This window comes from Hemiscyllium ocellatum, chromosome 8, assembly GCF_020745735.1.
Source record: "Hemiscyllium ocellatum isolate sHemOce1 chromosome 8, sHemOce1.pat.X.cur, whole genome shotgun sequence".
NCBI lineage: Eukaryota > Metazoa > Chordata > Chondrichthyes > Orectolobiformes > Hemiscylliidae > Hemiscyllium > Hemiscyllium ocellatum.
Genome location: NC_083408.1, coordinates 97,995,932 through 98,023,287, shown reverse-complemented (window position 1 = coordinate 98,023,287; position 27,356 = coordinate 97,995,932).

Below are 27,356 nucleotides of genomic sequence, written 5' to 3'. Positions count from 1 at the left end.
TAGCACCAATCAATGTGATGGGTCATTAGCGAGTTTTGAGAAGATTTGTAGCTCAGGTTGAGGTTCTGGATGTAGGTCTGCTCACTGAGCTGGGAGGTTCATTTTCAGATGTTTCGTCACCCTACTACGTAACATCTTCAGTGGGCCTCAGGCAAAGCAGTGTACATGATTCCTGCTTTCTACTTATATGTTTGGGTTTTTTTTGGGTTGGTAATGTTATTTCGTGTGGTGATGTCATTTCCTGCTCTTTTACTCAGGGGGTGGTAGATGGAGTCTAACTCGATGTGTTTATTGTAGATTGTGTGTATCAGTTAGTGTCTTTGCCAGTTCTAACTTGCAGTTGACACTGCTGGTCAGCAATGTAACAAATTACAGACAGAGAGCTGAGTTCAGCACTTCCATTAAAATTTGTGTCCCGAATACATTCAGGTGACAAAAGTAAATACCCTCTACACAATCAAAGGAGATCACACTTTTAAAAAAAAATTCATTCACTGGATCTGGGCATTGCTGGAGGTGATGCTGGAAGTATATAAAACATTAGTTAGACCACAGCTAGAGCATATGCACAGTTCTGGAATCCACATTGCAGTAAGATGTGATTACACTGGAGAGTACAAAGAGCAGATTTATCAGGATATTGTTTCTTGGAGAGTTTTATTTGTGAAACTGATTGGAGAGACTGGGGCTGTTTACCTTTGAGCAGAGGGGTCAGAGGGAGGACATGATTGAAATGCTTAAAATGATAAGGGGCATTGACAGGGTAGACAGGAAGATACTTTCCCCTCGTAGGAGGGATCATTGGTAAGGGGCAAGAAATTTAGGAGGAATGTGAGGAAAATGTTTTTCATCCAGAGGTGGGTGGGAATCTGGAACTCACTGCCTGAAAGGGTGGTAGAGGCAAATATCCTCAAAAAATTTAAGAAGTATTTAGATATACACTTGTGGTGCCAAGGCATACAAGGCTACAGGTCAAGTGCTTGAAAATGGGATTAGAATAGTTACCTTGTAGATTTTGACCAGCATGGACTTGATGGGCCAAAAGGCCTTATTATCTGCTGTAGGTCACTATGAAACTCAGTGAGGTGAGTGGCTGAGGCAGTGTAGTGGCAGGTGGATATGTGAGGCAGAGGGCAACAGATGACTGACTGATCAGGATGGCAGGAAGGTGGATAAGGGTCTATGGTGGCAAGTGGGTGAGGGGGTAAACTAGCAGTCAAGTATGCCAGGGGAGAGATCAGTTGGGGGATGTTATGGTGGGGCCAGGGTGATCAGATCAAAAGGGCATCAAGGATCTTTGGTGGGGTTTGTGGTGATGGTGGACAGAGTGAACATTGGGGGCGTTAAAGTTAAGCTTGAAAGGCCAGTTTTTTAAGTTACCCAAGACTAAGAGTCAATGGTAATCCCTGTAAACATTCCTGGTTAATTACCAAGATAAGTAAAACCTTGAAGCCTTTTACTCTCATTCAGAACTGGGGACTATTTCTGAGGATTCCAGAGATCAAGTGGTTGACCATTAAAGTTGAAACTTGTGTGACAATTCAAGGTCAGTGATTAGTGGGATTTTCGAGGACTCCCATGATGCACCTTTCAGAGTACGTGCTACAACAGTATCTCCCAATCAGAAGATCTCGGCTGAGCTCTTCTAAATAAGTTGGAATTCTGCAAACTTGAAAATATTTGGAAAACATAAAACAAATTGCAATAAAAATCTGCCAGCATTATCTAACAAAATAGCTTGGCCATAATTGTGCCGCATGTGGCATTGTCGGACACATTTCGGAGTCCTCAGCGTTTGATCCTTTTGGCAGCAATGTTACTTTCGGTGTAATTACTGCCAGTTCATATTTTCCACCTTGTATTATACACAGCCGTAATGGATTAGCATACAATGACTAAAACACCAATTACACCACTAATTAAGGGGCAGGGCTGCAAAAAATAAGCCAAACTGCCATTTTCCACATTTTAAATGCCTGTTAAACATGTGTGCCATAAGACCCATTTGACATAAAATTTAATGCCTCCTTCAATCTTGGACTAAATGCTTAGTTATAAACATTTCATTCATCGTCTTACATTGCATATCCAAAAAGATATCTGAGAATCAGTTGCTTTGAAATAAAATGTAAGGTATTTTAGGACTTGGTAGAAATATAGGATCATTCTGAACTGTTTATCTTAAAGTTTAGAATGAAAGAAAACTTTGCATTTATACAGTGTTCTCAAAGCTGTAGGAAGTTCCAAAGGCAACTAAATGGTTCAGTATAGAAAGCAGGAGGGCATGACAGTAGCAGAACTGAAACATAAGGTTCACAGACTGGTGAAACTGCAACACAGGAATACTTGCGTGCCCAACAGCAAGAAGCTGCATGCAAGGCCAAACAAGCCCACAGCCTATGGATCAGATCAAAACACTGAAGTCCTGCCAGATCCTGTCATGGATGGTGTGGTCAATGAAACAACTGGCAGGAGGTGGAGACTTCACAAATATTCATATCCTTTATGATGAGGGAGCCTAGATCATCATGCCAAAAAAATAAGGATAAATATTTGCATCCGTCTTCAGCCAGAAGTGTCAGGCCGATGGTTCACCTCGGTCTCCTTCTGATGTCCAAATCTCACAGATACTGCTCTTCAGCCAAATCATTTTACTTTACTTAATTTGAAGAAACAGCTGAAAGCATAAGATACTGCAAAGTCTATGGGCCCTGAGAACACTCCGGCAATAGTACTGAGGGCTTGTACTTTAACTATCCATGCCCCTAGCCAAGTTGTTCCAGAATAGCTACAACACTGGTATCTACACACCAATGGGGAAATTTCCCAGGTGTCCACAAAAAAATGCCAAATCCAGCTCATCCAATTACTGCTAAAATAGTCTACTTTTGATAACCAGTGATGTGATGGAAGGATTCCAAAACAATACTACCAAGTGGGTCTTCCTCAGTACATCCTGCTAATGATGCTCAGCTTGGCTTCTGTGGCCAAGACTACTCAACCTCTGACATTGTTATAATCTTTGTTTAAAAATGGACAAAAGAACAGAATTCCTGGGGTGAGGTGAGAATGATTGTTCTTGCTATCAAGGCTGTGTTGAATCAAGACACCTCACCAAACTGGTATAAATGGGAACCAGGGGAAGGTCTGTACAGCTTTTAAGTACAGATTAATTACAGTCTGTACAGATCTTTCAAAAGTCACTGGAGTCAGGGAAAGTCCCGGATGATTGGAAGATCACTGTTGTAACCCCCTTGTTCAAGAAAGGATCAAAATAAAAGATGGAAAATTATAGGTCAATTAGCCTAACCTCAGTTGTTGGTAAAATTCTAGAATCCATCATTAAGGATGAGGTTTCTAAATTCTTGGAAGAGTAGAGTCGGATTAGAACAAGTCAACATGGATTTAGTAAGGGGAGGTCGTGCCTGACAAACCTGTTGGAATTCTTTGAAGAGGTGACAAGTAGGTTAGACCAGGGAAACCCAGTGGATGTGGTCTATCTAGACTTCCAAAAGGCCTTTGATAAGGTGCCACACGGGAGACTGCTGAGCAAGGTGAGGGCCCATGGTGTTCGAGGTGAGCTACTGGTATGGATTGAGAATTGGCTGTCTGACAGAAGGCAAAGAGTTGGAATAAAAGATTCATTTTCGGAATGGCAGCCGGTGACAAGCAGTGTCCCACAGGGTTCAGTGTTGGGGCCGCAGCTGTTCACGTTGTATATTAATGATCTGGATGAAGGGACTGGGGGCATTCTAGCGAAGTTTGCCGATGATACGAAGTTAGGTGGACAGGCAGGTAGTACTGAGGAAGTGGGGAGGCTGCAGAAGGATCTAGACAGTTTGGGAGAGTGATCCAGGAAATGGCTGATGGAATTCAACGTGAGCAAATGTGAGGTCTTGCACTTTGGAAAAAAGAATACAAGCATGGACTACTTTCTAAATGGTGAGAAAATTCGTAAAGCCAAAGTACAAAGGGATCTGGGAGTGCTAGTCGAGGATTCTGTAAAGGTAAACATGCAATTTGAGTCCGTGATTAAGAAAACAAATGCAATGGAGGTTTACACGGATGATCCCTGGAATGGTAGGTCTAACATACGAGGAACGGCTGAGGATCCTGGGATTGTATTCATTGGAATTTAGAAGATTAAGGGGAGACTTAATAGAAACTTACAAGATAATACATGGCTTGGAAAGGGTGGACGCTAGGAAATGTTTTCCGTTAGGCAAGGAGACTAGGACACGTGGACACAGCCTTAGAATTAGAGGGGGTAAATTCAGAACAGAAATGCGGAGACATTTCTTCAGCCAGAGAGTGGTGGGCCTGTGGAATTCATTGCCGCAGAGTGCAGTGGAGGCCGGGACACTAAATGTCTTTAAGGCAGAGATTGATAAATTCTTGATGTCACAAGGAATTAAGGGCTACGGGGAGAATGCAGATAAGTGGAGTTGAAGTGCCCATCAGCCATGATTGAATGGCAGAGTGGACTTGATGGGCCGAATGGCCTTACTTCTACACCTATGTCTTATGGTCTTTTGGTCTTATTAAAGATGGCACAAAGGAAGCTGTTTGCGGTTATTGAAGATGAGTCATCTTTCCAAAGATAGTAAACAAGCTCAATACCATGAATAATGCATCTCACTTGACTGGCACCCAGTCTGCAGGAGTTTCTCAGAGTAGCGTCCAAGGCCCAACCATTTGGTTCATCAATGAGTTTTTTACATTATCAGGTCAGAAGTCAATATGTTCACTGATGTTGTACAATGTTCAGAACCATCCACAATTCCTCAGGTTCTGCAGAAGATCCAGTTCATATACAACCACACCTATACAGCATTCAAATTTGGGCTGATAACTGGCAAATAAAACAATAAAAGTGCCAAGCAAAGGCAATCTCCAACAAGAGAAGACCTAGCTTTCACCCTCTGACATAAACTAAAGAACTGCAGGCATTGGAAATCTGAAACAAAAGCAGAAAATGCTGGAGAAAATCAACAGATCTGGCAGTATCTGTGGAGAGAAAGCAAACTTAATATTTCAGGTCCAGTGACTCTTCTTCAGAAGAGTTCTGTTTTTGGCATTCATTAACGATACTATCTCTACATTAACGTCCTTGGAGTTACTATTGACCTGAACCTGAACAGGTACAATTATGTGGACTAAAATACTATGGCCACAAGAGCAGGTCAGAGGTTAGGAATGTTGCTGTGACTGACTCATCTCCTAAATTCCCCAAATCTGACTACTATCAACAAAACACAAATCTGGGGTGTGATGGAAGGTACTTCACTTCTCTGGGCGACTACAGCTCCAAAGATACTAAACGACCTCAACACCACCTAGAATAAAGCATCCCACTTGACTGGCACCTCGTATGTCACCATTAACATTCATCCACATTGGCATTGTGTGTCAACTGGTGGACTTCAGCGGTTCGAGAAGGCTTCTCAAGGGCAACTAGAGACAGGCAATAAATGTTGGCCAGCCAGCAACAACCACATCCCACAAAATGGATAAACAAAAAAAAGCCTCATTAATATGTAGTGGTGGTAGTATGTACCAGTGTGTACAATTCAGGAATCATTGCAGCAACTCGCCAAGTCTCCTTTGTTAACACATTCCAAACATGTGACCTCTCCCAGCTAGAAGGACTGGAGGTGGGTGTGTTTCTCAACATCTGCAAGTACCATTCCAAGAGAGAGACACTATCCTGTGTATATTGCAGTTCCTCCACCATTGTTGGACCAAAATTCTGGAACTCCTTCCCAAACAGCAACTGTGGCTATCCCTACACGCAAGGGCTTCAGCAGTTCAAGAACGGAACTCACCACAGTTAAGTGGGTTAACATTTGACAGAATCAATTTACATCATATTAGGATATCCAGGATTGCTCCTTGCAGGACCCACCCAGAACTTTGTGTTCCATTTACTATGTGCTGCTACAAGATAGTGCACTTGAAATCAAATTTCATTATTCCAGCAGTCATCACAAAATTAAATAATTTTAAAGTAGACAGTATTCCGCAGTTTACCTGTCTTTTAGACCTCCCTTCAGACCAAGTTTATGCACTTAACAAAAGTGACTTTTTATTGCAAATAAATAAATTCTAACTACTGATGAACAATTATGACTGTTGACATATAACTCTACAAGTTACTACTCTATACCACTTATAAAACTCCCACTCTAAGTATAAATACAGACACAAATAACATCACGGGTGTTATTGATGGAGGGAAAGACTAGAAAGGCAGTTCAATGGTTCTTGTCCATAGGGTGTGCTGAGCTGATCCTTTTGCTGATTAGAGTGCTGTTCCTCCAGCTTCCTTCTCCAGCTACTTTCACTTGTTTACAAGAGGCACAAGGTGACTGGTTCACACTCATAAAGGTCCTTAACTTTTTAATTAAAAGTCACAGCTTACAACAGCTGATAGGTCTCTCACACCAAACTCTGGAACAGGCAATGTTACCCAGTGGGCGGGGGGGAGGAGGGACAGACCTTGTACAGTTAGACGAATGCAAAATCACTGTTGAACCTCCTACCACAAGTTCTCCTTTAGATCTAATGCAGGTCTGTCAAAAGTCAGGAAATATCCATATTCCCCAGAGTGCTTTCGGTGAGCTTTGACATGGAGAAGTTCAGATTAAATAGGAAATGCATTGAATTTGAGGTGCAGGAAATTAACACTCAATTGGAACCAGCGAACTGGAACTTGGAGCAACTGAGACTCAAATTCCTCACACTGATTGCTGTACTGATATTCAATTCGATAAGCAAAGAGATTTGATAGTTTTGGGAGAAGTAAAATGGTCAGAAGGTTGGGATACGGTTGCTTCAGATGCAAAGGATATGCAGGGGTTTTTGATTTACAAATGTTCCAATTTAGGAATGTTCATGTTTACGAACGTGACAAACAGGGGTGTAATTTTAAAGATCTGACATATGACCATTTCCCATATTTATGAACAGCTCCTTTATAGTGTCCTGCATTGTATTGTACCTTGCGTATAAATCACATTGTGACTGGACTTCAGAACGGAACCCAGGGACTGCCTGTACATCATAGGAGAGATGTGATTGCACTGGGGAGGTTGCAGAGGAGAGTTACCAGGATGCTGCCTTAGCTGGAGGGTTTCAGTGATGAAGACAGATTGGACAGCCTGGGATTATTTTCCTGAGACCAGAGAAGATTGAAAGAGTACATGATTAAGATGTGTAAAATTTTGAGGGGCATTGATATGGTAGACAGGAAGAAACTTTTCCCCTTGATAGGTGGATCAGTGACCAGGTGGCACAGATTCAGTGTAAGTGACAGAGGTTAAGGGAAGAGGTAAAGATTCTTTTCACTCAGAGGGAGGTGGGAAACTGAAATTTACTGCATGTAAGCAGAAAACTTTATCGTATTTAAGAAGCATTTAGCTGTCCACTTGTGATGCCAAGGTATTCAAAACTCTGAGCCAAGTGCTGGGGAATGGGATGAGAATAGTTAGGTGGTTGTTTTGACCAACATGGACAGGATGGGCCAAATAGCCTTTTTGCTATGACATGAGAGCTCAAAGCAACAGTTAGAAAGTGAGCCTCCAACAATAGATTTTAAGTCTGATGTGATTGTTCAAAACAATTGATGTTTAAGCAAAGTGCTGTTGTTTAACACAAATACACATTAGGTGCTGATGCAATCTTTTAGATTGAGGAAGTGGACAATAACAGAGAAACTGTGGAGAAATACAGGCAATTAAAGCAGAGATACAGACCTGAAAGCAGGCGTGCAGGAAAATGTTTCTAGCTCATGTGCTGAGGAGGATTTTGTTGAAGCAGGAATGCCGGTGTATTTATTTGAGTTAGAATTGTATGAAGAACACAGCGACTCTAAGCCAAGGGCATTGACCTTGGATCTAAGTTAACACAATATAATTTCAGACACTGGCAAAGAAGTATTAAATGTGGAACCAATGGAATTAACTTTTTTTTCCATTTCAGGTGAAAATTTGGATACAGATATTGAGTATTTTCATTCCGGATTATCATTATTTTTATTCGGAGTAAGAGCACAGAAATTCCTGTTTCTGCGAAACAGCAGAAGGGATCAACACAGCCAAGTTATTATTTGGAAAAGTTGACAGCCTTCCTTGTTACTGCAGTGCATTTTTTACAGCGTCTATCTCACGTATGTAAACCACTGCAGAGTGACAGCCACTGGAAAGTTTTTATTTTTCAGAATTTGTAACTTCACAACATAGGGGTTGAAGTTTGTAAGGGAAGGGGAGAGGCATCTTTCAGCATCATTTGCACCGTTGCAGGAATAATAGTAAAAATTGAACTACAGCAGACACAATTTTTTAGAATACAAAAATGGAATAGTGCAAAATGTTAAGGAAAAGATGACAAAAGATTATGACCTGGAGAAGGGATGAATGAGCATGATTGGATATAAGTGTTGGGCCTTGTGTCTATGTCTCCTACATCTTATGATAGGGAGGTGAAGGCCGAGTGGTATTATTGCTGGACTGGTGATCCAGAGTTCCATACAATGCCCTGGGGACCCAGGTTCAAATCCTGCCATGGCAAATGGTGGAATTTGAATTTGATTTTTTAAAAATCTGCAATTAAAAGTCTAATTGTAAACATGAATCCATTGTCAAATGTCAGAAAAACCAATCTGGTTCACTAATGTCCTTTAGGGAAAGGAACTGGCATCCTAAAATGGTCTGGCCGACCTGTGACTCCAGATCACAGCAATGTGGTTCACCTTTAACTGCCTTCTGGGGCAATAGGCAGTAAATGGCCTAGCCAGCAGTGCCCTTATCCTGTGAATCAATGAAAAAAAGGCACTTCACCTGTTGTAAGGATGGAGGTACGTAGGAGACAACATTTTAAAAAAATTTTGGACTGTGCATCAAAATAAAAAAAAGGAAACTAATTTGAAAAGGGAAATGTGCAAGGAGCTGTTAGTAGCTGTAAAAAGACAATTAAAGCTAACGGATGCAGGTGAGACAATGCTACTTTTTGAGAACAGTTGCTAATTAATAAGGCCGATTTGGGACAATTGTACACAAAACCTTGTTAAGGCTTTCCAGAGAGGCAAGCTCCAGGCCAGTTAACAAAAATGATGCTTTGCCTAAATACAGAAATTGTTTTAGAGGGTTTAGGATTATAGTGAATTCAATTATTTTAAAAGAGTACCAAACCAGCTAAATCAACTATATTGTCCATGATTGAACTGGATAAAATTATGATTTTAACCAAGAGAAATGTGAACAAGAATGGAAGTTTTAAATTTGAGTCCACCTCATTACAATGTCAACAGGAGAAGAATATTTCTTTCAGAAAGAAACCAATGCTCTCTGGCATAATTTGAGGTAACTCAAAAGATCCACAGAGAGAGACAAATGTTCAACAGTGAAATCAACATCAGAGGACATCAACCTTTCAATCAATCTTGTTTTTCTTTATTGCATACTCTGCACGAATCCTATGCTAGGAAATTATAACTTTTAAATCTCATTTTAAATATCCTACAGCAGCTTTAGATTCATCTTCATTTTTAACATAACGGGTCTTATTTCTCTAAACGTAGTGCAGAAGGTTAGTCTAATCACCATTGTGAGACTAGCCCCCTTTATTGGTAATGCGTGGCCCTGGAAAAGCACAGCAGGTCAGACAGCATCCGAGGAGCAGGAGAATTGATGTGTTGGGCATAAGCCCTTCAATTGGAATGTGACCGAAGGGCTTGTGCCAGAAACATCGACTCTCCTGTTCCGTGGATGCTGCCTGATCAGCTGTGCTTTGCCAGCAACACAATTTTCGACTCTGATCTCCAGCATCTGCAGACTTCACTTACTCCCTTTATTGGTAACATCGATTTCAAATCTTGGAGTTGTTCTCTCTTATTTTACTGCTTGTATTAATTATGGATGTGATTAAATATCTCTTTTGGTTTTATTCCTATTATTCCCATTACCTATTGGCCATCTTCAACGTAAATCCTCTTCTGAGGAATACTCACTAAACCTTCAGAGATTTTCAGTCTGAAAGATTTTCCAAAATTCTGTATAAAAAGATTGTAATTATTTCAGAAAATAACCTGTTAATTGAGAAGTGCTTCTTTGTGATTTCGTTTTCACTAATTCACAGGATATGGGTGTCACTTATTGGCCCCACATTTCTTGCCCGTCCCTAATTTCCCTTGAAAAGGTGATGATGAGCTGCTTTTTTTTTGAACATCTGCAGTTCATGTGATAGGCACACCCACATTGTTGTAAGGGTGGGAGTTGTAGAGTCATAGAGTCATGGCGATGTACAACACAGAAACAGACCCTTCGGTCCAACTCGTCAATGCTGACCAGATATCCTAAATTTTTCTGTCCTATATGCCAGCACTTGACCCATCCTATTCATATACCCATCCAGATGCCTTTTAAATGTTGAAATTGTACCAGCCTCCACCAGTTCCTCTGGCAGCCCATTCCACAAAGCATCACCCTCTGCGTGAAAATGTTCCCCTTTAGATTCTTTTTAAATCTTTCCCCTCTCCCCCTAAATCTACGCTGTCTAGTTCTGTACTATCCCACTCCAGGGAAAAGAACTTGTCCATTTACCCAATCCATGCCCTTAATGATTTTATAAACCTCTACAATATCACCCCTCAGCCTCTGATGCTCTAGGTAAAACAGCCCCAGCCTATTCAGCCTCTCCCTATAGCTCAAACCTTCCAACCCTGGCAACAACTTTGTAAATCTTTTCTGAAACCTTTTGAGTTTCACAACATCCTTCCAACATGAGGGAGACCAGAATTGCACACGAGGATTTTCTAAATTTTCCAGTTTTCGGATGGGTCCACATTACTGTTTGTTTTCCACCGTCACATAGAAAACACCAGGCAAAAGTGAGTACAGTAGGTGCTGGAGATTAGAGCCAAGAGTGTGGTGCTGGAAAAGCGTAGCCAGTCAGGCAGCATCCAAAGAGCAGGACAACTGACGTTTTGGGCAAAAGCTCTTCAACAGGAACCATCAGGTGATTTGTTCATTTCGTTTGTTGTCTTCCAGAATTAAAAAATTTTAAACCCATCATGGGGTGATATTTATTATTTTTTTCTGCAGGATATAATCTATTTGGCTGGAATATGCAATAAGTTTCCAAAAGTATGGGCTCTGCTCCTTTGGTTATAATGCTGTTATGTGATGTGTTACAATTCTGCATCCACCCTCAAAGTAAGAACCTCCCTGCAGAAGGCAGCTCGATAAGCAGTTGTCTTTTCTGGTGCTGTGTCATTGACACAGCATTTAACCCCGGCACTCTTAAAGCAGTATGAAATCGGACAGTCATTTAATAGTACAGAACTTCAATATTGCTGAAAAAACCTTTTGTCCTGTGAGTATTAGGACAAATGCAAGAGTGCCAAATTTCAAATGACCACCACAATTTGTATTACACAGAAAGCTTTATAAACATCTCTCTATTTTCAGCAATGTTTAAGTATGGGACCATTTCATGCCAGTAACAACTGATCAGTCGTTTTCCACACAGGAGAGTATCTATTATTTGTTGAGTGAATTTCTGAGGTGTTCTTCCATTAAGACCATGGGCTTGTTTGTCTTCTATCATTTTAAATGAAGATCATTTCACATTTTCAACTTTCAAGCTTCCAGGCAAAATGAAATCCTATGATGCCAGCCATCATATGTCCATATTTGCATTTAAAGATTTCAATGATTAGCTATGCAGTATCAATCCTAAAAGGTAACCAACCAGACAGAGGTTGAAATTAAAAAGGGTATTCAATTTTTTCAATGACTGCCAATGAATGGACAATGCCCACTTAATTGATTTTCTTCATGGACTAAGCCTACAGTAACTGGTTTTCCCAATAAAAAAGGTATAATGTTAAGTATGTACGTGAGCTCAGTTTGTTTTCAGATGTTTCGTCACCATGACTAGGTAACATCATCAGTGAGAGTCTCCAGTGAAGTGTTGGTGGTATGTCCCGCCTCTTTATTTAGAGGTCTTGGTTCCTTAAGGTGGGTGATGTCATTTCTGGTTGTATTTTTCAAGGGAAGGTAGATGAGTTCTAAGTTGCTGCGTTAATTGATGGAGATAGAGAGGCAGGACATACCACCAGCACTTCACTGGAGACTCTCACTGATGATGTTACCTAGTCATGGTGACGAAACATCTGAAAACAAAGCTTCCAGTTCAGCGAGCTAACTTACATACTTAACATCAACCTGAACTACAAATCTTTGCAAATATTGCTAAGGTATAATGTTCTTTAAGAAAAGAAAGAAGAAGAACTGCTTCTCTGCTGCAGTCATACAACAATACCCTGACCAATCAGGTCTTACCTGCCTGGTCTGAGAGATGAGTTTTACAGTTAACTGCTGTCGAGGGTCTAGATTAGAGTGGCGCTGGAAAAGCACAGCAGATCAGGCAGCATCCGAGGAGCAGGAATTTCCTGCTCCTTGGGTATTGCCTGACCTGCTGTGCTTTTCCAGCACCACTCTAATCTAGACTCTTATCTCCAGTGTCTGCAGTCCTCACTTTCGCCTAGTTAACTGCTATTGTTACATGTCCATGTCAATGATAACCCATTAAATCAGCATCTTCTTCTCAACACAGAGAAAGTTATGTCTCTTTTTCAAGTTTTGCATCCTCGTCCTGTTGAGAGCAAGGCAAAAAGCTTTAATTTTGTGTCTTCTTTGAGCAATGATAAAGTTCGATATCAGGCAATTATTTGGTGTGTTAATGTCTGATCGGGAAAACCTGAAAAGCAGAGTGACAGTTTACTGGAGCATTTTAGTGATTAATTTACAAAGGAAAAGTTCAATACCTAGCTCGTTGCCCTTGAGAATTAATTGTTGTTAGCTTGAATTATAAAAAAGATGGAATTTTCATAAGGGCCACTGTTTTTAGAAACAAGTTTTGTTGGGTAGGCATGTAAAGTTGAAAATAACACAGTAATGATATTTTATCAAACTGACAACTGAAAATATTCGCATAATTGTGTAAACACGCTCAGCTCTAGTTTTGTGCAGTGCCATAGCAACACTGTAATGTGCTTTGCCTGAATTGGAAATATACTAAATTTGAGGTCAGCAATATACAACAAAATGTTATATTTCTAGTAATTGAGCTTTGAAATGATCGCAAAAGCAAATCTGCTTTAAGAGTGTGATTCCTCCAGCGGTGCCAATTTTACATTGTGCCATATCAAAGTAAGTGACAGCAGGTATTCTTAGGATAGCTATCTTAGAGCGGCGACACCTTGAGAAAGGAAGGAAAACACTTGTATTTATATGACTTATTCTATTACCTCACGGTAACCCAAAATGCTTTACAGCTAACAGAATACATTGCGAGTAGAACCATTGTTGAAATGTTGGAAAAGCAGAAACTAATGTACATACAGCAAATTCTGTTTGTTGGTGATGTCGGTTAAGAGAAAATCTCAGCTGAGATACTGATGAACCCACTCCCCCTCACCCCCACCCCAACCCCCGCATTTGATTAGATTAGACTTACAGTGTGGAAACAGGCCCTTCGGCCCAACAAGTCCACACCGACCCGCCGAAGCGAAACCCACTCATACCCCTACATTTACCCCTCACCTAACACTACGGGCAATTTAGCATGGCCAATTCACCTGACCCGCACATCTTTGGACTGTGGGAGGAAACCGGAGCACCCGGAGGAAACCCACGCAGACACGGGGAGAACGTGCAAACTCCACACAGTCAGTCGCCTGAGTCGGGAATTGAACCTGGGTCTCAGGCGCTGTGAGGCAGCAGTGCTAACCACTGTGCCACCGTGCCGCCCACATTTGCTTTCTTTATATTTGAAAAGTCCCATGGAACTTGTTGTATCCATCTAAAAGACCACATGGGCCCATGTTTTGCATCCAAAGGATAGATTCTCTGCAGTGCAGCATTTGCTTAGTACTTCACTGTAGCGACGTCCTAGAGTTTAGGAGTGGAATGGGACTTGTAACTGTGACTTGATGGCCCAAAGTTCAGAATGTAGTTGTGGAGCAACAGAATGAAGCTATCATATGAGTTTGCACAATCAGTTCTATTATTTGTTCCTTGCTTTCTTTGTATCACCATTTGTGACTGGTCTTTCACCCACTTTAGTTAGTCCCATGGCTTGCTCCTCGTTCAGTACGTCTGCCTTGCTACTGTCTTAAGTGCCTTCAAGAATCTCCTATTTGGCCATGCGTTTTGCTCACTGCTGGGTATCCTCTCATTAAGCAGCTCTCTTGGTCTGCCATGAGCAGTGTAGAAAGGAAAGCTGTTGTGATTGTTGAAAACATTGAAAGGACCTTCCTGCTCTCCAGAAACATGACAAAAACAGGTTTAAATTTAAGTGTCAATATGAAATGCAATTTAATGAAGGTAGAAAGCTGGTGTGGCCTGTGGGTGTAATTGGGAGGAAGATTGTTTTAACAATAACAGAATAACAATTCAGCTCTGATCGAACCCTCCTCCTGGAGTCTTTGCCTGGGAAAAAAATGAATTAATGCAATAGAAGAGAAAGTGATTGGACTATATTTGCTCTGTCTATAGAGTTAAGTCTTTGTCTGAATAAACAATCTGTACCCACACAAAATCCTTCACTGGAATAACACATGATGCACAGAATGGTGGTACAAAGTGGCAATTACTTTTTATTTTAATAGAGGTGTACAAATGTATGAAGTTTTCAAAAGATAGAGAGAAATTGCTTCCATTGGCAGGCAAGTCAGTAACCAGATTTAGGATAACAACTATCTGAGAGATGATGAGGTTTTGTTTTTAACATAGCAAGTTGTTATGATCTAGATTGTGTAACCTGACAAAATGATGGAAACAGTACTTTCATAACGGGTTGGAACATATAAAAAGATTAAAAGTGACAATAAATTACCGTTCTATTCAATTCTAGAGAGGAAAGATTGGCAGGGTGCCATGACAGTGATAAAAAAAATGGACAAGAAAGTTTTTACTTCCATCATCTGATTTTAATATTTATGGTCTTTTATGGATTAAAATGGTTTTGAAAAAGGAAAAAAATAAAAGACTTAAAATGGCTATCAGAGATTACGTGATTAGGTTGAGCCAAACATGAATCAGTACGAGCAAAATTGAGGCCAATATAAGCTGCCTGGGAACTCACTTCTTTTTATCTCCTCGTTGCTTCACACCTTTGTGGAAGTTTCAGCTGTTGAGATGATCAAGGTAAAAACAATGACTGCAGATGCTGGAAACCAGATTCTGGATTAGTTGTGCTGGAAGAGCACAGCAGTTCAGGCAGCATCCAAAGTGCAGCAAATTTTGCCCGAAACGTCGATTTTGCTGCACTTTGGATGCTGCCTGAACTGCTGTGCTCTTCCAGCACCACTAATCCAGAATGTTGAGATGATGGTCCAGCTGGAAAAAATAAGATATTGAAGCCAGACATGAGGATACATAAGTGAATTGCAGTTCAGGCAACAGATTTAGAGTAGAGGAGGAGAAGGAAATCGGACTGATGACCGCAGAAATAGAAGGCTTGGTCTTTCTTTCTGTCATTTGCTCAGCCCGATCGTAAAGGAAATTGGGAAGCATCACTGAGAACTCGAGATTATCTACAAATTTTGCACTGCTGAGGTTACAAGTTACACCACGATGGTGTGAGATTTAACCCAACAGCTCAAGGACTCCAAGGACTTATTAAACTGTCTTTGACCTTCCTTTTCGTACCCCGTATTGCGTCCTTTCGAAACTTTGTTCCTCTATTTGCATATGCTTGACATTATGCTTTATTAATTATCTCAGAGTGAATATATAATAAAATTTCTTTTTCTTTCACTGAAGAAGACCTTATAAGTGAATCCTTACTCTGCTAATACTGCGCTTTAATTGAAGTGTGACCACAATACAGAGTATAATTAAAAATCTTTGTTGTGATCAATCGGTTATCGGACGAAAAGGAGATGAACTGATATAATCCTAATCACCTGGTATTAATGAGGGCTATGGGAAAAGATTATGGTTAAAAAAAAAGGAAATTAATTGGATATCTTTTTCAAAAACTCATCATAAATCAAAATGCCTCATTCTGTATTAATGGAAGTAATTTTGACTTCCAGGGAAAATGTGAGATTAAAAGTTTTCAAAATGTGTAACCCAATCCGACCCAACCTGATTGAAACTAACCTGTCTATCTTTTGTTTGTTGGGTAACCATCCCATTTATAAGAGACGGTGTGGTTACTAAGATACTTCAATCAGTCTGTGTGCCTCCATTTCAAGAAAAGTGTATTTGAAAAATCTTTATATGTTCTGACCTGAGGGAAATCTGGCATCAGAGGCAGATGAGAAATGTATATGATATGCGATTATCATTTGTGAATAAGCATTTTTAAATTTGAGGTACAATACATTTTGGTTTCAGTTCTGTGAAGGTAACTGGTATGTTTTGAGGAGGTCTTAATGGCATTTTGAACAGTGAAGGTATACATTATTTCCGCAAATGCAGGATAACTACAGAGTTAATTGATGAATTATCTACAAAGTGAACGGGAGTAAAATAGAGTGGGGCCATTAGTGATTTGAGTTTAGTTCAGAAGAACAGTTTCATCCTCACAAGAACAATTATTTCAGTTTGTAGAATCTCCAGCTTGTGAGAGTTTATGATGGTAAAGGTTTTTCACAGAAGGTTTCAAGCTGTTAGAACTGGAAATAAATTCAGGCCGCTGGAGCTGAGAAGTTAGTTAAGTCGGAGATTACAGAGTTAAATTAGGTGTGATGATTTATTTGGAAGGGATATTGCTAGGAAAAGAGTTTAAACTTGTTTTTAATAAAGGTGTAAAATCTTCACAAACTATTTTGTGCACTAAACCTATGTACTATTGTTCATGTCCATTGGCAGCTTTGTGTGGCTTTATTCACTGATTAAACACAATTATCATCTGCAAAAATTACACCTTTGATCTATTAAGCCACATTTCACAGCAGAAACTGGCTTGTTCAGAATTATCATCAGCTGGAATTATAACGCCATGAAGTAATTGCCTTTCAACATTACCTGCAAACCAAGAGGAGCAGGAATGCATTTTACTCTGCCCAGCAAGCATACCACAATCTTCAAAATGAAGAAGACTGAATATCCCAAACACCAGAACTCCCTACCCAGTTCACATTGACTAACCTGTGATCGACTCCATGACTATTTTCTAACCAGGTTGTTGGATAAGAAACAAAAAGAAATAAATTTAAAACAACCTGTGCTGTTAAATCCAGGTTTACCATTAAATTTTTCACTTGCAAATCCTGTCCCCTGGGAGAAAGTAAAGACTGCAGATGCTGGAGATCAGAGTTGAGAGTGTAGTGCTGGAAAAGCACAGCAGGTCAGTCAGCATCCAAGGAGCAGGAGAATCGACGTTTCAGGCATAATTCGATTCTCCTGCTCCTCGGATGAAATCCTGTCCTTTGTTTCATTTGTTCACCTCAGATTTATTATCAGGGATACTGCTTCTTGCACTTAATGTCTTGAATAGTTAAAGTGATAAGACATCCAATATCTTTTCTACCTGTTACCCCAACACAAGTCAGTCTTTCCACAGTTGAGATCCATCCAACTTGAACTTTACTGAAGTGAGCTAAATGTCTTTGTTTCAGCAAAAGATCTCAAGGTTATTTTGCAAAACACAGGTCTGCATTTTGTTATTTTTCTTCTCCAGTTGAAAGAATGAGCAACCTATCCTTCTGGAATTGTTATTTTTGGCCAGGCCTGTTGGACTGAGACAGCATAGGTTCAAATACTTGGGGCAAGACTGCGATCACATGACAGCAAATGTCTCAATCGACTTGTGAGTGGAAGCTACCAGAAAACGCGGCTTGAATGAACAAGACCAAGATGTCAGCCGTGAATGGACACTTGCTACTTGTAGAACACCATTACAATTCCCAGTTGGGTCTCGGCCTTCTGGTTTATCTTAGAAATGGCAGGAAAGTGAACTCCAAATTCTGGCTGCATTGTAGAAGAAAAGGCAGAGAAAATTTGCAAGTGCAGATGGCTGGCATTGATACTGACAGCTAGGAGACTGTCGCTGTTGGCCATTACTTTTGGAGACTGCCCATTTGGAAGTGCTTTGGAAGAGACCAAAAAGTTCAGGTGGCTGAGAAGAGGACCCAGCAAAAACAGACAATTGTGCGCCTTCACCAGTATCTCAACTCTGCAGCCAGTATGGCAGTGCCTGTCATGCCAGTTTGGAGCTCCTGAGCCACACTGGGATATAATTGACCCAGAGTTGATCACAACTGGGGCGAGCCATCACCTCACAAGACTGAAGGTTGTAATCATCTACCTCAAAATGCTGTGCAATTGGTTCCAACCTACATTGACATGGTGTGTGTTGTTTGCACTACAAATTGCAACTTGCCCAGTCCAAGGGAGAAAGGGATGCTGATAGCAGAAAATGAAATTGCCTCTGCCAGTTTATGTTCCTCTTTCAACTGAAGAGATTTGAATTGGGAATTACTTTGAGATGTGGCTCTACTCTGTATTGAACTTGGAGACAAACAAAGTCAATTTGATCTGTATACTGGCACAACTTTTTTTAGCTTCATTTATCACTTATATTGAAGTCATGCCCAAGGTATGGTTTATGGCACCAGAACAGTTGAGGGGGGGTTTGTTCTTCCATCGCCTTAAATCAAGTTTTGAATTTTCCACAAGTAGATGCGACATGAATTTCTCAGATTTTCATATTGGATTCTTACTAATGCATTGCTAAAATTGCTCAATAACCCATGAATGGACTGGTTCTTTTCTTCAAATGCTTCAGCATCAGAAACATGTGAATCTCAGGCATTCCCAAAATTGAGACTTAAAGGAATTGATGAAGGTGTCAAAGAAGGTGGATCAGGAAAAAAATGGGCATGGACTGGTTTTTGGTCTTTTAGATATTGTTGTGTTCATCACTAAAGAGATGTGCCACATAAATTGCAGAGCAAAAGAAAAGAATTAGGTATGACTGAGAAAGAATGGGAAGTTCTCATTCCTTTGAGGTCATTAGGCAGGTTTGTCTCTTCATTGTACAGACTGCCAGCACACAACACCTTGAGGAAAATCAAGCAGAGAAGATCCCAAACCCAAAATGGAGCCAAATTAACTTTACTGTCAAAGATGGCTCACCTACCTTTGGATCAAAGAGTTCTTGGCTCAAACCGCACTCCAGACCATGAGTACAAAAATCATGGATACTACTGTAGGGCAGTACCTGGGGAATGGCAAACAATGGTTGTCTAGGTTCTGTCTTTCAGATAGAACATCAAATCAAAGCCTGTGATCCCTCTCAGGTGGGTGTACAGTTTCCATGGTATTACTTTGAAGAAGAGTTGGAAAGAGTTATCCCTGGTATTCTGACCAATATTTATCCCTCAAACAATATCACAAAAATAGTCTATCTGCTTATATTGCTTTGCTAATTGCAGCAGCTTACTGTGTGCAAATTAGCTGCTGTATTTCTTAAAAATTAAGGTGCTGGACATTGGCACTGCAACAAGAAGAAGTCACCAAAACCTAACCACTGGAGGCTGAATGGGAGAGGCAAGCTGAAAGGTTAAACCCATCTGACCAAGGGCCCAGAGAAAAAGGGTTCAGTGAAACCTTCACCTTCACATCCCCTTACTTTCCACTGTAACAAAAACAGTGGAGACAACAGTAAGGGGTTCCTAGGTCCGAAAGTACCAGACAACCTTTAATGCAAAGTTGAGCAGTACACAAGATGGAAAGCTGCCAAGATGTCCAAGTTTGCTTTTCACATTACAACAAGAATTACACTTCAGCTAATGGTTCCAAAACATTTTGCGATATCCATTGGTTGGGAAAAGTTGGTATAATTATGATCCCAGCTGATATTATTACTGTACAAGGCAGATCCCAGATTGAAACCTGACTACATTGATCTTATTTTGCTTTAGTTTGGTTTTAACAACATGATCCCTTACTGAACCATAATCGTGTGGTTCTGCAGATTTTACTTTGATAATGAAACAAAAGTTTATAACAAAAAGAAATAAAGATAAAATAGAATTATGCAAACTATCCAATTTTAACATGATTCAAAGATTCTTAAACACATTATGAAAGTATTAACAAATTAATCAGAAACAAATTTTAAAGAGAAACAATAGATTGTGTATAGTACCCAGTAATATCACTCATACAGTGCACACACAGGAGTCCCTGTCTCTAACACCTTGACATGTTTAAGTCACTTGTGAATTTAAGCTATAGACTGGAACTTCCATATGTTTTACCTGGAGCTGAGCTGTTACACACCTGAACATAGAACACAGAATGGTACAACACAGGAACAGGCTCTTTGGCCCACCATGTCTCGACTGACCATGATGCCATTCTAAACTAATCCCAGCAATCTTATTCCCTCCTTGTTCATGTGTCTGTTGAAATGTTAATGTATTTGCTCCTCCATCTCCACTGGCAGTGCATTCTAGGTGTCTGCCACACTGTGTTCAAAAAAACTTGCCTCCCCCAACTCCTTTCACTTTTCTATCTGACTTTAAAAGCTATTCCCCATAGTATTTGGCATTTCCATCATGGGAAGAAAGGCTGTGACTATCCAACCTATCTGTGTCTCTCAAAATGTTCTATATTTCTATCAGGTCACTCAGACCCTGACACTAGCAAAAACAATCCAAGTCTATCCAACTTCTCCTTATAGCTAATTAAACTCTCCAATCCAGGCAACATCCTGGTAAGCCTCTTTTGCACATTCTCTCAAGTCTCCACTTCTTTCCTATCGAGTGATGACCAGAACTGCATCCAATACTCAAAATGTGGTTGAACAAAAGTCTGAAAAATGTTTTGCCAACTTTCATACTCAATACCTGACCAGTTAAGTTGAGCAATCTGTATGCCTACATTACAGCCTCATCCACGCATGCTATTACTTCAGAGAGCTATGGATTTGCACCACAAGATCCCTCAGTATATTAATGCTCCTAAGGGTCCTGCCATTGACTATATACTTTCCTTTTGTACTTGACCTGCCAAAATGTATCATCTTACACTTGTCTGGATTAAACTTCATCTGCCATTTCTCTGCTGAGCGATCCAACTGATCATTATCCTGCTGTATCTTTTGATCATATTTCTTACTATCCCCAACTTTGTATCATTTGCAAATTTAGCAATCATAGCACCTACATTTTCATCCAAATGTTTGTATATATTACAACCAACAGATCTCAGCATTAAAAAAAACCACAAGAATGTTTCCAGGACTGGAGGTTTTGAGCTCGAGGGGGAAGCAAAATAGGTTAGGACCTTTTTCCCTGGAGCACCGGAAGCTGAGGGGTGACCTTGTCAAGGTTTAAAAATCATGAGGAGTACAAGTAAGATGAATAGCTAAGCTATTTTTCCCCAGGGTAGGGGAGTCCAAAACTAGAGGGCATAGGTTTAAGGTGAAAAGGAAAAGAATTAAAAGGGACCTGAGGGTCAAAGTTTTCACAAGAGGATGGTGCATGTATGGAACGGGCTCCCTCAGGAAGTGATAGAGGTGGGTGCAAGTACAGCGTTTCAAAGGCATCTAGATGAGTACATGAATAGAAAGAGTTCAAAAGGATATGGGCCAAATGCAGGCAAATGGGACTAGATTAGTTTAGGATATCTGGTTGGCCCAGGAAAGTTGGATCAAAGGGTCTGTTTTCTTATTGAATTAACCCATGACTCTCTAACACCATTGGTCACAATCTCCAAACACAAAACACTTCTTCATTATTACCCTCTGACTTGTAGGACAAAACCAATTTTATATCCAATTTTCCAGTTCATTTGCATCCTGTATGACTTAGTCTTCTGGACCAGCCTACTCTGAGGGACCTTGCCAAATGCTTTAGTAAAGTTCATGTAGACAACATCCACTGCCCTATTCTCAGTCATCTTTGTCACTTCCTCAAAACTCTCAAGCTAATGAGACAGGAACTTCCCCCTTTAAAAAGGTGTGCTCACCATTCCGAAAAATTCATTCTTTTCCAAATGTGAGTAAATCCTGTCTTTCAGAATCTTCTCCAATAACTTCCCTACCACTGTTGTAAGGCTCACCGGCCTATAATTTCCTGAATTTCCCTGTTTACGTTCCAAAATCACTGCCCACTTTCCTGTCTTATGGGGCTTTGCCTGTAGCTGAAGAGGATACAATGATCTCTACAAGGCCACAACAATCTCCTCCCTAGCTTCCTTCAGTATCTTGGGATAGATCCCATCAGGCCTTAGGGCCTTATCTACCTTAATGTTTCTCAAGACACCCAACATCTCCTCCTTCTTAGTATTAACACGTTCCATAATATTAACATATCTCTCCCTGTTCTGACCATGTCTTCATCCTTGGTAAATATTGATGCGAGTACTCATTAAGAATATCACCCACTTTTTCTCGCTCTATACATAAATTACTCACTTTTGTCCTTTAATGGACCTATACTTTCCCATTTATCTTTGTGATCCTTATATATGAATGAAGTGCTTTACAATTGTCGTTAATTTTATTTACTAAGAACATTTAGCCCTCCTAATTTACTGTTAAAGTTCTTATCTGCTTCCCTTATACTCTTCAAAGTATTGTCTGATTTCAATTTCCTAAATCTTACATATGCTTCCTTTCTCCTTTTGACTAATCTTTCAATATCTCTTGATTAGATTAGATTACCTAAGTATGGAAACAGGCCATTTGGCTCAACAAGTCCACACTGACCCACCGAAGATGAACCCACCCAGATCCATTTCCCTACTTACGCAAAGTTCCCAAATTTTGCCATCTTTCTGTTTCATCCTCACAAGAACATGTTGATCCTGAACTCTGATGTCAGATGTGGATTTATCCTCAAACAGCTGTTCCCAGTTAAATTTTCCCATTCTTACCTAATCCTGGTGAAATTAGCCTTCCCCGAATTTAGACCTTCCACCTGATCTATAACTACTTTAAAATGTACTGAATTTTGATTATTGTTCCCAAAATGCTCCTCCACTAATATTTCAATCACCTGGCCAGGTTCATTCCCCAATACAATTACTTCTCCTTTCCTAGTTGGATTACTTAAATATCGTGTCAAGAAAACTTCCTGGACGTACCTAACAAATCCTGCCCCATCAAAACCCCTGGCACTAAAGGAATATTGGGAAGTTAAAATCACTCTGTTGGTCACATAACTGTTCCTCTATCTTTCGCTGGCTAATGGGAGTGCTAGAAACAAAACCCATCATAGTGACTGCACCTTTCATATTCCCAAATTCTACCTATCTGGGCTTGCTGGATAGGCCTCCAAGATATCCTCTCTGAGAACAGCTGTAACATTCTTAATCAGTAATGTATCTTCCCACCATTTTTACATCTATCCCTATCATGCCTGAAATCTCTAAACCCTGGAACATTGAGCTGTCAGTTCTCTACTTCTCACACAACCGAGTTTCTGTAATAGCTACAGCATTACAGTCATAAGTACTAATCCAGGCTCTAAGCTCATCTGTTATAATATTACATCTGTTATGCACCTTACAATAAAATAAATATACTCAGACCGCTAGTCCGGTGTTGTTTATTAACCTGGCCCGCATCCTATTGCACTTATTTGACTTAATGATGACCTTCTCCTCAATCAACTATATGCTGACCTATGGTTTCCCTTCCCACTGTGTTTAACTATACCCTGCTCTAAGTAACCTGTTCAGGGTTTATCTCTACACTTCTGGTCTGGAGGTGACACTGATGGTCAAATCTAGTTTCACTATATCCTTGCCTTCACAGAGGCTCTTGTCTGTACAACATCTTCATTGAAGGGGCTTCACAGGACTATCAGAGCTGAAGATAAAAAGAACATCTCTGAATCGCGTTATGGGTGTTTCTCTTAAGATGGCAAAACCTGGCCTGATCTCCCAAACTGGAACTTGTTTATTGTGTTGGGTTGTAAAACCTTTCTGATGTCCACAAAAACCTTTTCAATCTAAAGTAGGGCCTCAAAAACTAATTTTTAAAAAAAAACACCATGGCTGTAGAAATATTTATAAATTAATAATTAACTAAAACCTGTATGTTATCAACTCAAAAACCCGAAATTATAATAAACGATGTATATAATCACATAATTTAAATCACAGTATAGAAAAAGAAGTATTTCTTTTTGGGTTTGAAATGCAGTAGCAGATAAAAACATACTTTTCTGGTTCAGCAACACAATTTTGGGTTGTTTAACAAATAAATTTATTGGCAAATAACTTGAATGATGACTTTGAGAGGGTAACAGGATGTACATTTCCAAGGAGAAAGTGAGGTCTGCAGATGCTGGAGATCAGAGCCGAAAATGTGTTGCTGGAAAAGCGCAGCAGGTCAGGCAGCATCCAAGGAACAGGAAATTCGACGTTTCGGGCATAAGCCCTTCATCAGGGCTTATTTCCTTATGAAGGGCTTATGCCCGAAACGTTGAATTTCCTGTTCCTTGGATGCTGCCTGACCTGTTGCGCTTTACCAGCAACACATTTTCAGCTGTACATTTCCAAGAGCAACTTTTAGCCTGAAAGCTTAACAGCAGCATCAGATATTAGGAACAAATTGAGAAAATTAGAGACATATTACTTTGTCATGTGAAATATCATAAATAATCAAACATTTTTATCTTTGTGTTGTTTGTTAATGTGCAATGTTATTGTTTCAGTAAATGTAAATACATGTGTAGTGAGTTTCAGCATGGTATGTGTTTTATTTGCAATTAATTCAACGTTTCACTTGAACAGATGTGCATCTTACTGCGTTTTGATAGGTTGAATTTTAGTTCTGATAATGAAGCCAGATTTCAGTGACTCAGAGTTGGCGAAACTGGGTGATGTGGACATCATGCATTGTGCTGGGTCAATCCTTAGCACTTCACTGTGCCATTCACACCTGGGATCTACTCAGTCATCTAGAGCTTAATTGGTGCTGTAACTAATGCCCTGAAACATGACTTGTGCTCAAATAGTGATAACTTGTGTAGAATGGAAGGCTGTGCTGATGCATTCAATCAAGGTTCAAAGTTATGGCAGCTGCTGTAAAGATATCAAGAAGCAGTTATCTCTAGGTAAAAAGCTAGGTTATCCACATTATACCAAACTATGGTAGAAAAAGCAATTCTTGCTTGTTTCATAATGACCTAGGCTGTCAATTTTTTTTTACCTTGAAGTCTGATCTTGAGCAGGAATCGAATGCTTGCAATACTGTCTGGTTATACATCGCTAGCTCAATTATAATATATTCCACAGTAAGGTAAACAGACAATGCATGCTGGATAAAAGCTGACAATCCACTCACATCTGGTACTATACGGTACGTGTACATGTGCGCTATAAACTGGGTAAATTATACGCTTGCTGTAGCAAAGGAGTTGACGCTTGACAGCAGGACAAGCTGCCTTGATGACGGAGAAGCTGGTATTCATTTGTCGAGTGGCTCAGCTTGCTTTCAGTGGCGTCTCTAAACACAGAGCACACCTCCCACACAAATAGAGTAGCTGGTGCCTCTCGCTTAAACAGTATCCAGTGTCAGTATGGTGCATGTGTGAAACACATGTGACACATGTAGCAGTGTCAACGTTTATGTGACATGTAAACTGAGCTTATTTTAATTTCTATCTCAACTCAGTACATTTCTAGACCTTCTGTTCTAGGAATCATCATTGCTAATGTGGGCTTATATTTAAATAAGAATTCTGTCAAAGCAACACAGCAAAATTCTCATTTCCAGCATGGGCTTTTGAAACAGTTATAGAATTAGAGAATTCCCACAGTGCAGAAGGAGGCCATTCAGCCCACTGAGTCTGCAGCGACCCTCTGCAAAGCATCCCATTCAAACTCACCCACTCCTGCCCTCCACAGGGATTTTTAACCATGACTAACCTACCTAACCTGCACATTTCTTTACACTATGGGTAAATTAGCAGGCCAATCAGCCTACTTTGGACTGTGGAAGGAAACCATAGCACCCAGAGCAAATCTATGCAGACAGGGGGAGAATGTATAAATTCCCGGGTAGAACATGCAAACTCCAATTCTGCAGTTAATCAAATTTTAATCAGGCTGAGAGGAGCAAGCCAACCTGAAACCTGGAGATTCCTAAAATTTCAGCTTTTGTAGCATTAAACTATTACTTAGGATAGGAAAAGTTGCAATTTGCCCACTCATTGTAGCTGGAATTCTTACACTTCGAAACTTCTAAATTTCAGTCCTGAAATTACCATGGTCTCAACTACATAGGTGGCACTGATACATCATCAAACATTGATCTCACAGAAGCTGTAAAAGCTGCCCAAATTTGAAAGAGACAAAATGGCCGACATGGGTTAAACAGGATTAAACAGCTTGCTCTCGCATTAAGACACAAAATGGCTGACAAGGGATAAACAGAATTAAGCAGCCTGCTCCAGGAATAAGTGAAACATAATGGTACCTTTGAATAGTGCTATTCCAAGGTGGACGGGAGGCAATATACAAACAGCCGTCAAAGACTGTTTGATAAGAGGATGTCTAACGATAGACACAAATTCAGTAAAATACAACAAATGATTGATTCCAGCCTCAGTAATAAATGAATGTTGTCCCATTAGGTGGACAGCGCCAATTAGAACAAGGGATGTAAATCTCAGTCCATGAGACAGTCAGCCGAATTCATGTCCCTGCTATGAAAACAATAGCTAAAGTTATTTTGTAGTAATCAATTGTTTCTTTGAAGTTATTCACAATATTAAGAAATAGGTTTCAGGTAAAGAATCTTCAGATAATCATAAAGATATATTTCAACCTAATTTTATATACACATACATAATCAAAGTATAATAGGGGAAAAACATTTAATCATAGGTGTGAAAGTTAGTTAATCTCTGGAAGTGCATTCCTTATCTCGAAAAAAGATGTCTGGCGTGTCCTGAATGAAAGACATTGTTCACAACTTATTAGTTAAAAAGTGGTAACAGTACAAGTAGCTATAAAACTTTATATACAACTAACTTTATAAGAGGAATTAATACTACAAATATTATAGCAGTTAGTTATAATGAATTGTCTTTTGTATTTTTGATATATATAATTGAGACAGTAGAAAATATAAAAGGAATAACAGAATTCAAGCAGTCCTTAGAGATAAGCAATTATGGGACAGGTCCGAAGGAGTATAACCAGTAACTTTGGAATGTGAATTAAAAGAATGCATACAAAAATCCTACAGAATAGAATGTCTGTTAAACACCATGAGATCATGGGAATGTCCATCACTGATTAGGTGCTTCACAAGATTGGATGTATAGAAAAGGTTAAGGTCACAGGGACCACATTGTAAGTGATTACTGTAACACA